Consider the following 16362-nt stretch of genomic DNA (forward strand, 5'->3'; position numbering starts at 1 on the left):
ACCAGGTGGTAGAGGGTGTTATTGCAGCAATTTTTTTTTCTTTTTTGACTGCAGCATTTTGGTACATTATGACTTCTTAACAAGTACATGCACGGGCACACACAGTGCCGACTGGGAGTTTACGATTGACAGTCTAATCAATCAACACTGGCCTATTTAGTCTATGCTTGTCTTCACAACAAGACGGCTGCCTGCTACTGTTCAGGAGACTGATGTTCACATGAGCATTTTTGGCATTGTTCGAAGTTAGTCAAAGATTAACAACTGGAAAAAGCTGCCTGTGTGTTTAGATTTAATGTCCCTGTCCTGAAGTCTCATTTACATATGTGCTGCAATAAATAAAGTTTTGTTTCATCGGCAAACTTGTAATCACAAGTCAATTCAATTTACAGTGCTGTTAATATGGGGATGTGTGGAGGCATGAGTCAAGAGAGACATCAGATGATTAAAAGAAAGAAATAAAGCCATATAATGACTCAGCTCAACAGTATCAATGTCAATAGCAAGAGGCCTGTGGTATGAGGTGACTTATTTATGGCCAAATGGAAGTGCAATAAAAGCTAAAATGTGCAACTTTAAGCAAAAAAAAGATGATGAAATGTCTAATCTGACACTCGTGAAATCACTTTTTTGGCTTACAGTACTGTATATTGGCACACAGTGAAAATATAATCACCTGACCAAGTATCACAAATACAAAGATGCACTTACATTCAGAAAATGTACTGCCAAAGTACTTTTTTATGTTTTTGTCAGATTTAGTTCTATTCATAGACTAAGTGGAGAGAGCAACTTTTTGTTACCATCCACTGGTTTCTGACTTGCTCTTTTGAAGCCAGGGTTTTGGGTGTTGTCGTGTTGATCCTTTGGAGCTGTAAGTTACCATATTTGGATGAAAGGGGTGGAGTCAAGGGAGTGCAAGATGTTTGCAAGGGGTTGTAGGTGACCTAATGCTAAACACAATTACTGACCTGGTTAAAATGGTAAAATTCATCAAATATTTGTGTCACAAAGTAATTTGCGAGTTTTGTTAGTATAACTTTTTAATCACAGCTACAGTTGTCTGTCAATCAAAGGCTGATGCAGGAGGAATCAAAGCCTTTCATTGGCCCAAAAATATTTTAACACAGCAATAATTGAAAGATGAACTACTAAAAAAGAAAAAAAGAAAAAGTGAGTCTATGGCAGGCCTTTTTTGAAGCAGCATCTAGTGGCCAACAGCAGTATTGCGCCTTGGGATTTTTGAGAAGAAGAAGAAGAAAATAAATAATAACAAACATAGTGACAACAGAAGAGGTAATACTAATGTGGACAGTAATGTTGATATTAATGAGGGTAGTTGTCATAAATATGTCAGTAGTTTTTCACTCACACAGTCGCTCAACTCAAGATCCCCCTACCTCCACAGTTCCCGGTGGTACTGCTTCTCCATCTGGGTACACACAGAGCCTTATATAAAAGATAATATGATGATCTTTATATGGCTTTGGGTATGCATTCGCTAACACCCAGAAAATGGACAGAATTACATATGGAATGTACACCGAGGACGGACAATACGCTCCATCCATATCTGTCTGTGTCTTTAGCGTAACTTGCAGTCAGCATTACTTTTGTCTCGGTTGTTTATTTTGAAAAAACTCCACACTGTTGACTACTCCTCCGCCGCGTACCTGCTGTACTGTGAACATCACGCTGGCGTAAAGTGGTATCGATGTGGTTGTATCAGAGCACTTTTACAAGTACAAGTATAAGTACACACGCTCAGTATCGGACTGATACCCTTTACTGGTATCGGTATTAGTGCATCCCTTAACAAAACCATTATAATGAATATTTTTGTGGTGAGAGCATCTTAAATTTCCCTAAATCTCACACGGTGGAACTTTAATTGGTATTACATTCCCTCCCTTGTATAGTTTCCTCATCTGACACACCTGCATTCATTTTGTAAGAAGTAATTGCTAAAGCAGAGATTAAAACATGATGCTTTGCAGTGGCTGTACATACACAAAACCTCTTTACCGTACCATCAAACTCTGGAGCATTGAGGTACAGGTGCTTTGTTCTCTTTTCATTGTCAGAAGGCAGCATGAATAAACCTCCCAGACCCTGAGATCTCTGTGAAGGCTGACAGCCACCAGCCACCTTTATAAAAAGCTCTGTGAATCTTCTAATTCATGAGTACTGGATAAATCATGTGGATGGAATTTTATATATATATATAAATATATATATATATATATATATATATATATATATATATATATATATATATATATATATATGTACCAGTGGCGATTTCTCATAGACTGCAAGGGAAGCCCGGCTTCCCCTAAAATTACAAAAATTAAATGGTTAAATATGTACGGTTGTGTTGACATTTCATTGACTACAAATGTGTTAGAACACGTTCATCTCACAGACAAGTTCATTCAGAATCAGCTTTATCACAAATCAACAGACTCGATGTTGTTCACTTCTCATACATTCCTGTTGCGCTGTTTTCTCATACTATCTCTGTTCAGTGCATTTGTCTGTAGACGCCGGGCGTCTATGGGGTTCAATGGGATTGAGTGGAACAGTTTTTTTCATTGCCTCAAAACTGGATGGTAATTGGATAAATGCCACGATGTTGTCCCGCCCCCGGACGCTGGGCGTCTCTGGGGGTGAATGGAGCTGTGGGCGGAGCTCGGCCAGGCTGGACGCCAGAATCCCACGTGCTGATGGGAGGATCAGTCGAAAGGCTGAATCCCGTTTAATTGACAGCTATTTTGAGATCTACTCCTTCACTGACACAGTTCAGTTTAATACCGTTGCGTATTCTGCTGTGAAATCATGAGAGAAATCACTACGAAATTACTAGTTCATTTCTTGCACTGTAAATAAAATACACTCATTGTACTTCCTTGTTTCAATTTAACATAATTTCAGCGTTTTCTTGTTTCAGTTACATAATTTAATCATTTCTTGTTCGAGTTTAATATCGTTTTGTAGATAGTTAAATCAATCAAACTGTCGGTCGGAGTGAAAGGAGCATCTGTTGTTTAAAAAGGCTGAAGTCTTACACTTGCAACACAATGGGCCAAGGCAATCTAAGCAGCCCAGCTCTGCTGGACATTGAGAGGACACTGGTCCAGTCCCTGGAAAAGACGCCTACTTGGTACGGTAAGGTCACTGACCATTTTCTTAAAAAGGAACGGAATTTATGTTTTAAATAACTTGACAATTTTTTTTATTTTATTTTTTTTTTTTTTTTATGTAAGCCGACAATGAGCTTCCCCTGTCTGAAAGACGAGCAGCCGCCACTGATATATACTCTGTGGAGCAATGGAGCGTTGCATATCTACCAGCCGTTCCAAAGCAAACACAATAAAACATCCATCTGCATATTGCTGTTGTTTCTTTAGTTTAAAATTAATGACATTTCCCACTCTTTCTTGCAAAAGCTCAACAGGAGCAAGGGAACCTGACTGTCAACCTTGACCACACGTCATCCTCTTTATCTCCCATCTTTTCCCCGTCTTTTCCATCTCCCCCCACAGTACACAACACAATAACTAAAAAATGTCATAAAATTCCTCATCCATCTCTGGTGCCACAAGGAGTGGGACTTGCAGGTCGCCTGAGGACACTTCCATTCATTAAGCCCCCTGCACCCCAGAGGAGGAATTGGACCACGGGCTCCCAAGTGCATCACCATGTCACCTTGAACAAATCCAGATGATTAAGTGACAAGCACTCCCACGTGAAGACATTTTATTTCCCAGGAAACCACAATGCTGCTCCTTCTATACAATTTTCAAGATGCAAATCTTGAAATGTTGTGCTAAGGAAAAAAGAAGAAAAAAAAAAACATGCCATCTCGTCTGTCTTTCAGCGGCCCTGTAAGCAGTACTAATTGTCTTTCATAATTAGCCCAGTGACAATAATTGCTGAACTGATAAAGCTGAGTCCTGTGTGTGTGTGTGTGTGTGTGTGTGTGTGTGTGTGTGTGTGTGTGATTCTCACTTCCTAGCTTTCTTCATCCTTCCTCATGAGCAACCCGATAAAGTGGGTCAGCAATGAAATAACCCATATTTAGCATTTAGATCACACAAGGACAATTCCTCTACAGATTTCCTGGCAAGTTTTCCCATTGTTTCCCTGCTCCACCGCATCTTCTGTGTGTGTGTGTGTGTGTGTGTGTGTGTGTGAGTGCATGCACAGAGTGAGAGCAAAGAATCAGAGGAGGGGGGAGCATTTTATTTTGTAGGATGCATCCCACCAATGGAGCCTCTGCAACCTCACAGACAGAAGCTGGCATGTAAATTTGAGGAGAGCAAGACAAGGAAAAGTTTTAATTAGCCTGGTTAAGTAGGCGCTCGTGAAGCCGCTGGGGCTCACAGTGGGGATTACGACAGATTTATTTAGCCAAAGCTGCAGGAGACGCTGCGATATGATATATTCTAACAACAACAATAGCTCTGTAATCACGCTCCAACCCCAGAACCCTGGCTAATCTATTCCAGTGTCTCACTCATTTTATTCCCTCTCATGTAGAAGTCAAGAGTTTTGCTGTTTTTTTTCTCTCCTTCTCTGCTCCCTCCTCCTCTTCCTCCTCCTCTTTCTCTTCTCCTGCGTTCAACCCTTGTGGGCAATTTAGTGAGGCACTCAGACATGCTAACACAATCAACAATCAGGTCGTTTGCTCTCTCTAATAGGCACTCTGGTTTTCAGTAAAAGAAGCCGTATTGTTTATTTGATTGTGTTCACTGGGGGAGAGTCCGCTGGGGAAGTATTTGTTACATGTTGAAGGCGGAGGTGGGGTTGTACCAGCAAAGCATTGTTACCTTTGTTTTGGAGAGACTACAACAGGAAGTCTGAACATTAAGGCACAATGCAAAACCATAAAAAAGTTACTCTCAATTCAGAGCCAAGCTTTGAGAGCTTTGTGTAATTTTGGGATGCTTGTAGTACACTTGTTGAGTCAGTACACTCAAAATTTAGCCACCCCAGTGTCTTGAAGGGCACAAGGCTTTTTGATAACTTTATTCACATTGAGGTTTATTTAGACATGAAGTACATTTACAGAGAAGCATTCATAACGAGTGCATTTTTTATGATCAATCATTTGTATGATAATAGTTGCATCTTATTGGCCTTGATGTGGTATTGAATTGTGCACATGAAAAGCAGGATTGTGTTTTTGATGTTCAGAATAAAGTATGTTTTTTTGCATCAAGGCCCAGAACTCAGACTTCTTTACATCTTCTTCCTATCCACGTATGCAAAGTGAAATCAAAGAAATAAACACAGCAAGGCAATGTTTCTCTGTGGTGAAATGTAACCACTGAAAAATCAAATAGAAATCCCACGATGTGAAATAGGACAAGCTAGTTTCGATGAGAGCAATACGTTTCTTGAAAAAGGCAGCCCATGTGGGAATACGACAGACCTGTTGTTTTTCTTTTAAGAGTTTTTGACATGTTGTCACCTGTCCAAATAACGATCAAAACCATATGGGACCACACACACACACACACACACACACACACACACACGCACCCCCCCCCCCCCCCACACACACACACACACACACACTTCACCACTTGCACACAAAGAGTTGTGAGAGGAAGAGGTATACACAGTAATTATTGACAACACATAACACCTGTTTCTATTCCGCATGGGTAGAGCACTTAGAAAACCCAAATGAGACATGATGTTTATCACAAAAAGCCTCCAGAAAACGAACACACAGTCATCTTTGTACAGGATGGATGTGGATTTGCAAGACTCTTCTTTTTCTGGCAAGGTACTGGGTGTGAAGTAGGGAATAAGATACAGTGTAGGTGTTTTAAAAGGCTAAAAACAATACAGGGCACTGAAATTAATTATTTAGCATCAATGTGACAAGTTGAGCTCGATGCTGTGTGGGAAATAGAGACTAATTACCTGAAAAAGGTTCTGAGTATTAATAAACATATTGGATTTTCTCACTATTTTTATCACCATGCAGGGAATGCATCTCATCATAATGAGAGTAAATGTGACAGATGACCGTCAACCAACTCATGCCAGCACCAGAACCTGTTTATGGGCCATCGTTCAGTAATGGCAAGGTCCCAGTAACAGCACTGCCTGGGTAATGTGGCAATACAAGTGTAGCAGCCAAATGTGGAAAAAAATGGCTCACATGATACTCCCAAGCAAATAGAAACTAAAGGTAAAAATGGACGCTATTTTTAAGATTTCACACACTGTCAAACGTTATTGGATGCATTCTATGTTTAATAGTGATTAATAGTTTAACAAATTCTTCATTTATATAGTCCATATTTATTCATTTGCAACACAATCACATTGCGAAGATTTGTTTCTGCATACAATGTCTAATCTCAACATTATTTGTCAATTACTGATACTTTTTTCCTTTTTTTTAGCAGCAGGAGTTGGGGTGAATATAAGATCGAAATTAATCTGTGGGTAAAAATGAAGGACTTGTACAAAGTATTAACACATGAATAAAAGAAAATATTGGAATACTTTGAGTTGATCAGAGCTTCAGATCACTATAACAAGTTTATAGGGTTAGTCAAAAGTATTAAGACAAAAGATTGTGATATGAACAGTTTAACCATGGATGGAAACTCACCATCTGACCTGCAGATAATTAACTTAGGCTTTGGTGAGGTTTATCTCTGAGTCAATGGTCCTGGTTACCTTTATGTATTTACAATATTTAGACATTTATAACAGTTAATTAGTTTAATGTTCGCCCACGAATATTTTGCACGAATACTATTCACTATAGTGGCGATGGAAGTTTGTGACTGTTGAAACGCTTCATATTCATATACTTTAATATATTCATGACAGGCCATTGGACAGAGATGACATGCCCAGGATGCCTTCATTAGTATTGTGAAAGCTTGTAAAATATGATCACTTGTGACCCTAAAGAGTCAACATGTTGATGACCAAAATGCTAATTCAGTTCAAAAACCAATGGGAGATGTCGTGGTGGCTCCATCCATTTCTTATACACAGCTTATGGTTGTCTGCAAACAATTTACCTGTACAGTCATGCTAAAATCAAGCAGTTAAGATCAATCTAAAAATGTTGATATGAAATGTATTTTTGTTTCAGGAACATAAAATGGCCAAATTTTGTTCTGGCATGTGTGTTGTGGTTGGACTGTTCAAAAGGAACTGCTAAAAACATCACACTGTAAAAAGAACATACTTCAAATGACTGAAAAATCATTTCCAGGTAATGTTGATCCTCCTTAAAAAGCTGTCAAATTCTCACACACTTACACACACATACTTTATAAACTCACATCCGTGTGGAAGACAGGCCACAACACAGATATGCTCCCGGGAGAATAGTGAAGCTCTGCAGGCAGACCTCACTCCCTTCAAACAAGCCACAAAGGAAAACATGAGCTTAAAGTAAACAGGAGGCAGACGGAGAGGGGGGGGTTATACAAGACAACCACAATTTAACTACACTGTAAAGTCCTCTGTATGGGACTAGATATATGTGCAGTATGTATGTACAATAAGCACAAATCTATGTCCACCTTTATGTTTTACATGTTCCCTTGTTGTCTAACATCAACATGTGTGTGTGTTTGTGATTCTGTGTGAGCGTGTTTGTGCTCACCATAACAACCTCACAGAGACTCACAACAGCCTCCTACATTGCTGACAATACAGTGTGTGTGTCCATTACTGCATATGTGTATGGAGAGTTAGGATTACATATTTAAAGTGAGTTTGGGGTGTATATCAGCCATATATTAAACGGAGAAAATAGGAGACGTTTGGCACAGTTGTATTGACTTTACACTTCATCTGTTGTAACTGTGCATTTCATTATAAAATGTTACCAGCCACTAGGTCACTGTTTAGTTACATCTGAGCCATTTTTGAAAGGTCGTATTTTATGTTGCATTTCAGCTACATGCCAAGCACAGAAACTAGAAGTTGTTCCCCTTCATTTGATGTCTAATACATGAATATTGTCCTTATATACCATCTATTCTAACCCTGACGATTAGCCTCATGGAAAGAGCAAATGTTAAAAACAAAGGTATTAAATTAAATCGTTAACCTCCGTCTCCTCTTCCCTGTCCTAATCAACATCTCTGATCTGCTTTTGTGGGTGATATCAGCAGGAAAACGTGGACAGTGGACACACTGGTCCAAAATCACACCCCCACATTCCTCTGATGCCTCATTTACTCACAGGCCTCATTTCATCACAGCTGGCCTTTTTAAGAAAAGAAACTCTTCCCAATTTGTATTTTTTTGACTCAACACCCTAAATAGCATGATAAATGACATGACATCTGGATGGGGCTTGACCGTAGGAAGCACTTTTCTTGATCTCAACAGTTTCATGTGCATACGCTGCACATTTTGGCTTGAGTATAATGCACGGAGGTGATTTATCAAAATGATGAAACTGGAGGAAAACAGCTGTTACCTTTAAGAAGATGCTGGCAGTTTTTGATTCTTTAAAAGCTACGAAACAAAACTTATTTGAATTTCCAGTTTATTTATGAACAGGAAGATAAGGGTTCTCTTTTGGCTATTTATGGAAAGAAAGGGGTGGTATTGTGGAGAGGGTGGGGGAGGTGTATCTGAAATAACAAAAAAAAAAAAACCAAAACAAAAAAACACAGACGGGACAGACTGAAAGCACACACAGGGAAACTTACAAATTAGTCTCCGCTGAGGATTCTGACATGCCTTCTGAAAATGAAAGGCCACGACAATTAGCATGAACCTCCTGTCCCGGCTCAGCCGTCTGCCAAGCCAGGCTGAACTTGAGGGGGAGCAGGCATTTTTCACACTGTTTTAACATTTTCCCTTTTCTTTTTAATTAACACCTCAGTTACTTGGGGTGTTTGGGTTTTTCCTCAGAGAGGAAGTGTGCAGTAGCCTGTTTTCTCTTCTGGAAGATTGTCACACCTGTTCAGTCAGCAGGTGTTTGAGTCATCTCCACTGAAGGAAGAAAAAAAAAGGCAGAGAAAATTCCAGAAATAGGAAGTGCAGGAATCTGAGACGGGAATGATTTGATCAAAAATGACATAAAGTATGAATGCACTGTACAAATCTGGTTTAATTTGTCAATTTATTTCTAAACTGTTGGTTTTTGTCAGGAATTCATTGTTTTCCTTGTGCTTTTACCAATATTTGTAACGTTTTTTTTCCTCCCTCTCTTTCAGGCAGGCAACAAAACAAGTCAACACCATTGTCAGGTACATTAGCTATTCAGTTATTCTCTTTTTTCCTCCTTGCAGAATGCTTGAATGTCTGAATTTGAATATCGACCAGGACTGTCACACAGCTTTCAGGTGAACGGAGAAGTAGCAGAAAATATACAACCCAATAACAGTCCTTGGCAGCTGCTATATTTTTCTTTTGTTTTCCAAACTAGAGATGAACACATATTTCCACTGTTAACTCTTACGCAGTATCATTCCATGTCAAAGGAGTTGTATTGCCTTCATTAATCTACCCCCACTTGACAGTTATTTGGTCCAAATGTGATTTGCAGCTTTTGGTTTTGATTGCTGTCGAATTGGGAATGATTTGAAAGCATTATGCCTCTCTTGAATCCATAATGAATTTATGGCGCTGTTATGGAATATTGCAGTGATGGGATTTGTGTGCTTTAATATTCTGTCTATAGTCATATACAGGCAGGAGACTAATTCAAGATGATGCCTGTTCTTACTTTGCCTTTCAATTTTCTTTTTGTCTCTTTTTCCTATTTCGGCTTTTGTCTCTTGTCAGTCCATCTCTTTAAGTTGCTTCCCTTCTATATATCTAATCCTCTAAAACGTCTGTCACTGTTCCAGCACATTCTCCTCCCTCCTCCAATTAGACATATGAAATCATCCTCGCTGTATCAATTGGTGACTTTTACACCCATTAATTTGCCATAATTATTTCATTTCAGATTGATCTGACTGTGCTATCACAGATGGTGTGCTTGGTGAAACCCTGTTCCCTCCACTGATCAAAGGGAGTCATTTTAATTGGAGCCTTTTCAACGCTAATTGTTCTCTCTGTTGTAAATCAGTGTCTGTTAGTCTCCCCAGGTCTTTGTTAGCAAATTGTCTTGGCAGTTTCCTTGTTTCATCTTGGATTGAGTTTTATTGCGTTGCATAACTGAAAGATTGACTATAATGATTGTGATGTGCAATCTGATAATTTGAGGATTTAGACACAATGCCTGTCAGTTAATTTAGCAGCAGTTTAATCTCAGAATTTGCGTATTAGAAATATATATGGGTAAAGTGTAATTTCTCCATTTAGTTCCCTGCAAACTTTCAAGACAGAAAGCTAAATATACAGTGCTAAACAAATATATTAGACCACCTCCCAATGTAAGGTTTATGCCACAGCTGCCTTAAATTAACAGCATTGTTAATTACTAATATGATTTTTTTTTTTTTTTTTTTAAATATACATTTCTGTCATGGTTAATACATCCATATGTAGAAGCTCTTCAATCAAAATGATATTTTTAATGCTAAAAATATAATTATTATGTGTATTTTTTTATTCATTTAGTGGTTGAATGTAATGCTTGATTAATTTCTGACTTCTTGGAGAAGCCCAGTGAGCCAGCTCAAATTTGGGAATAAAAGGGTGAATTCAGTCTGAAATTCCTCATTCCTGTTCAAAATGGTAAAACCTCCACATTACATAATTTCATGATTATATTATACAATATTAGATTAAATTAAGTTAGATTAGACTTTACTGATCCCAAAATGGGTAAATTCAATGGTCAAGGCAGCAACAAAATAAAGTGCAAGAAAAAGTGTACAAGCATAAAGATAGTGCAAAAAAACAAACTATATGAAATTAAAAAAAAAAAATACTCATAGTAATTAGAAAAACTATACAGACTATATGCATATTTACAACAGAGAGGAACTGCAAAAATGTCAGACAGTATAAATGAGATAATGCTGGGTGGCCTCTGAGATAAACAGGTAAAGGAGGTCTATAAATCTTTTAAGCACCATATTTTAGAAATTAACATCATAGGCAACTAAATTGTAACAGCTAGAGTGTGTTATTGGTAGTTTGAATGTTAGCGAAGGAAAGTCTGTCACTTCATATTGACACGGAACCTGAATTGTTTGTCCTTCATATCTGTCCAGATGGTAGTATGATAAAACAGATCTTTATAGACACGTGTCAAAAACAGTAATTACCTCAATATGGAAATGAGCATGATGACCATATAATGGATGGTGGTTTAAAGAAAAGTATCTGTGTTTCCCTTTCGAGTGTGTGGGGGCCCATTTATAAACTGTCTGAGGGACAAGGATTCAATACATCGCTGGATGAGGTGAGGTAAGTCTTTTTTTCTTCTCTCTTCCTCTCCCTCTCTGTTTTTGTTGCACCAGTATTAAATGCAAATATAAACTTCAATGTGAATTCTCGAGATTAACGATGAATACTGGTTAATGTGATGTGTACTGTGAAAGTAAAACTAAAAGAAAGAGGTGTGTTGTATGTCACGTATGTTAATGCTGTTGCGATGCTATGTTGTTGTTGTTTTTATTACACCCCTTTTTTTTTTTTTACAACTTTATTTATCATTTTTCCATATCAACACTGACATCATTAAAGCATTTCTTACAAAAGTTGTGAACTTGCCCCCCCCAGTCCAGGTGGCATCCCCACAAATACACCCACATAAACACAGACGTATCAAATGGGCAAACAGAACACCATAAGAAAAAAAAAAGAAATATACACAAATACAAAAAACAGACAGACAAAAAAAAAAAGAAAAAAAGACTCAAACCAATCTGTGTTGATCATTCTGGTCATACCACCAACATTCTATACCCCTGGCATAAGAGAAAAGTTCCAGCAGTCAGAGTGTAGGCATTGAAAAGACTAGGATGGCAGTCAAAGAGCAAGAAAGAAAGAAAAATAAATACATTAATTAAAAACAAGGAGTCAGGCAAAAGACAGGCTCTTGATATTGCACCCCTTTTTTGTCAATTTTATTATTATTAACTACGTAGTTTACACAATATATGTGTGCATACACATTAATTTTTGATGCATTCTTTTCAAATTTTTCTGCCTTTTTAAATACTTTAACTTTTTTGTCATGTTGAAAACTCAATATTGCTAAAAAGAATTACAATAAATTCTGAAACTTGTGAAAGTAAATAGTTCACAGATAATCCATCGCTGTCAAACCAAAAGAAACAAACATATCATGCAATTCAGAAAGAACCTGTGAAAACTGAGATTCACTGCAAACCAAGATAAAATGCATCACAATGTGCCAGCTCCCTTTGTATGGTTATGAATTAAGGAATGTTCATACTTTTAGTGCAAAATCAGCCCCTCTCTATAGAAATAAGCCTTGTTACTACAATTAATTCCCACAGGGTTAATTCAATACATGGATGCTGAGATACATTTTTGGAGAACAGTGTATTAATTACATAAAGTTCACTCTCTATCTCTGTCAGTTTCTTCAAATTTCCAAGTTTGTGAGATTTTGAGTGTTATTGCATTGTGACATCAAGGGTGAAATCTTCAGACTTCCAGTTGTGACCACCAATCATACCATTATAATGACTTTACTGTTTCCTTTAGCATCTTTAATGTTTCCTCCCAGATACATATACATGACAATATTATTTTAAGATTCTGATATAGCCTATTTTGATGGACACAGAATGCATGCTTCCTCCTATGGTCCAGGTCTTTGAATATATCTGCTCTCCACCCCAACCATGACCTGCATAAAGTAGCCTTCAATGACAAATCATATCATGTTGCAACTAAATCCAGGTTCTAATCACCATTTATAGAAAACGTAAGGCAGACAGCAAAGCATCTTTGTTTCTTGATGTTTCCCCAAACAGCATTGTGTTTTGTAAGTTGTACAGCTGTAAGTCAGTAGTATACTTTCTGGCTTTTTGTTCAAAGCTCTGGCCAACAAAAACAGCACCTGCCTCTGAATGTCCATCATTGTCCCATTAACTTGTGTCTGGTGGAGCAGACTCTTTAAAGTGACCAGAATGTGTGGACTTTAAGCTTCTACTCAACCAGGCCTGTTGATGTATGGAGATAAATGGACTCTGGCCTGTATTGTCCTGCTGACACGCCCGCATTCAGTTTCATTGGTCTTTGTGACAGGCCAGTGGTAGAGAGATGCAAATGAGACAGGGCATTCAGAGGAGGGACCCACCAAAATATTTTCATGTTCCTCATTAAATATACAGCTAAGTAGAATTTGTCTTCCTGGTTGTAAAACGTCAGACAAATATTGAAACTACTAGATCTTTTTGTTTTAAATTAGCTGGGTATTAATTCTTTGTGTTTGTGTCTTGCATGAATGAATTCTGACCTGTGACCTTCCATAATGGGACAGGGTGAGGCTTTTTCACTTTTAGGATTAGGTTGGGGGTTGGAGGACTGCCTGGCCGAAGGCAGGAAGTGTAAGCTGATACACATCAGACCATCATTTAGATCAGAAGTGACGGCTTTTCACGCATGACTGCAATGAAAGCTACACTTCATATATATATACTTGGTAAGGCCACAGTACAAAGATCATTAAAGCTGAAATAATCCTGCCGTCTGACTTTTGAGCCTGTATAACACAACTAAAAATCTAACCCTACAGACCAGCTGTTCAGCCTTGTGTTTGCAAACTGCTTTGTGTGCCTGCATGTAGATATCAACAGCATGAGTGTGTGTTCCTAGCAAATTCACATGTGTGTATAGGTGCTTTGTGGCATGTGCGTCTGGGAATGTATAGTAAAAGACTTCTCAGCTCCAATGTGTTAGCAAGAGAAAGTGTTTTTTGGAAAATCCCAGTTGGCCAGTTGGTATTTCTGTTACTATGAGAGCTCAAATCAGTGAAATCTAATAGGCCTTTAACTCCCTGTGGAATACTGAGAAGGACTCAACAGATTAAGACCTGTTGACTGATGGCAGCTTAAAATATAGTGCCATTACACTCCCATCTCTTTGGATAAGTGTTACAAAAATGATACCAGAGAAAAAGTGGAGGAAAAAGAAGATAACATATGTAGTTGTAGTACCTGGCTCATCCATTTAACTTGTCCTGAATCGTTTTAGATTTGTAACAATACAATATAAAAAAGTTAAAATGATGCGTGAATCACGCTTTGTCTTTGTTTTTGGATTTAGCTTCTTTGTTTCAAAACCACATCAATCCTCATTTTCATGTGATTATACACTAATGAAAACATACAAATGAATATTATTTTCCATTTCTGATATTAGATCCTCCTAAATCCTCCAAAACCTTAATACAAAATGACAGGTTGGTCTGACATTAAAACATTGTCAAACACAGTCAGAAATGGAATGCATACTTTTCCAAACAATATTATGCAATTACGATGTACTTTAATTTTGATGCAGATGTGTTTTTCACTCAATACACAGGGCACATTTCTGTTTCTGGGTATTTCTATTCTCCATGACTTGCTTTTCATTAGTCAGTTCCAATTATGGTCAAATACATATAAGCTTGCAGTGAAAGCAGCAACCAGTGCATTTTGGCATGTGTTAATGGGCTTCTTTTCCACACATGGCGCTACAGCAATGAAGTCGGCCAAAAAAATCGTAAATATTTAATACCACATTTGATCCCATATTCCCAGAACCCATTAATAAATGAGACCTTTTTTTAAAATCTTATTTAGAAATATTTAGCAGATGAATTTAAGTCAAATTGTTTGAGATATTTCAGGATAATTTGCTGTGGTTTGCAGAGACATCCGGAATTCATGTCATGGTTATTTACTTTTGATGTGAATCTCCCACAGACTGGGAAAAAAAGAAAACGTCTTTGAGCAAAGCAGAAGCAGATTCCTGTCTTTACCCCCCACTGAGGCCTAACTTCCCCTCAGGGCTCAGCTCCCGACTGTATATGGTCTGGCCTCTCTCAGCATTCATCAATCCAAGCCTGCTCTGCTGCTATAGAAAGTGTAAGCACTCGGATATTGACCATCTGAAAAGTCGAAACGCTGTGTTCTGCCAATAGAGTGACAGACAATAGATGGAGTAGATTCTATATGTGTGTATCTGTGCTGCATTCATGCCCACAGTCATTGCAGTATTTTGTGGGACTGTATTTTTATCAAGCTGTGAATGTTTCAAGCTCGCGGGTTACAGGAAACCACGAGTCAATGATCATGCCATACATGGAAACCAATTGACCTTCCATGACTCTGCATCAAAGGCTACATTGACTCTTGTAAATTATTCCACATCTGCCTGAGTTTTACTATAACAACCAACTGTAAAGACATTGATTTTCAACAGTCAGCAGTGAATAAAAGAAGACACTGTGTGAGCATAATGGAGAGACAATGGAAATGTTCCTCTTAACGTAAGCCTAACTCTGAGCCAAGGTTGAGGTTAAGGTAAGGGTATTACAGAAGAAATGTAAGGCCAGTATGCATGGATTACCCTTTATTTGAAAGGGAACATGTTTTTATGTTCTTATTTTAACATGTATTTAACATGTGGCTCAGATTCATCAGTTTAAACATGACTCAACCTTAACCCTAAAATGGGTTATAGTGGAGAACTTGTGGGTGTTAGTAAAGGGCTACAATGAACTCTTTCGTTATATTAGAAACCTTAAAACCCATAGAAAATAAACCAATTGAAAAAATAGAAGAGATGATAGCGAAATCAACAATAGAAGAGATGAATACCAGCACAAATCAGCATGGAAAGTACAAAAGCAGACTTTTTTTTCCCTGTTTTATTTTATTTTATTTTATTTTATTTTTGGGGGGGGTGGGGGGGGGGTACATGGATTGGAGCACAAACACCATCTTGAGAACCATCTTCTGTGTTTTGGCTTCATTAAGTGGCAGCAAATGCCAAGATGTATGGAGGAGAAGAGGCCTTGTCCAGGTGCCATGCCAATGCCCTAAATGGTTAAGTGCCCTGAGTGCCAGTCAGACCTGGCACTGAGACAACTGGCAGTGAGGTGGTCCTCCCTGAATTACATTACTGACAGCGAGAAAATGAACAAACACCAGACAAAGATTATTTTCACTTAAATGGATGCTTGCATTTTGACAGTAGTTACAGGAGAGGGTGTGTTTATGGCCTTAATAAATCTGACCGTGGCCTAAAGTGCAAAGTTAAAGCTATAATGTATAACATTTGTGTAATAAAACATTTAGAAACAATTAGGCCTATGCTGGCCTCTCTTTTGTTCATTTGTGTACTAACATTATATCAGATGAGTCCAACAATGTCCAAATTCTGAGAAAATTTTTAATTGTATTCGATGAAACAGCCCATGACATTTGATTCAGT

This window comes from Sphaeramia orbicularis, chromosome 11 (assembly GCF_902148855.1).
Source record: "Sphaeramia orbicularis chromosome 11, fSphaOr1.1, whole genome shotgun sequence".
In the NCBI taxonomy this organism is placed as follows: Eukaryota; Metazoa; Chordata; class Actinopteri; order Kurtiformes; family Apogonidae; genus Sphaeramia; species Sphaeramia orbicularis.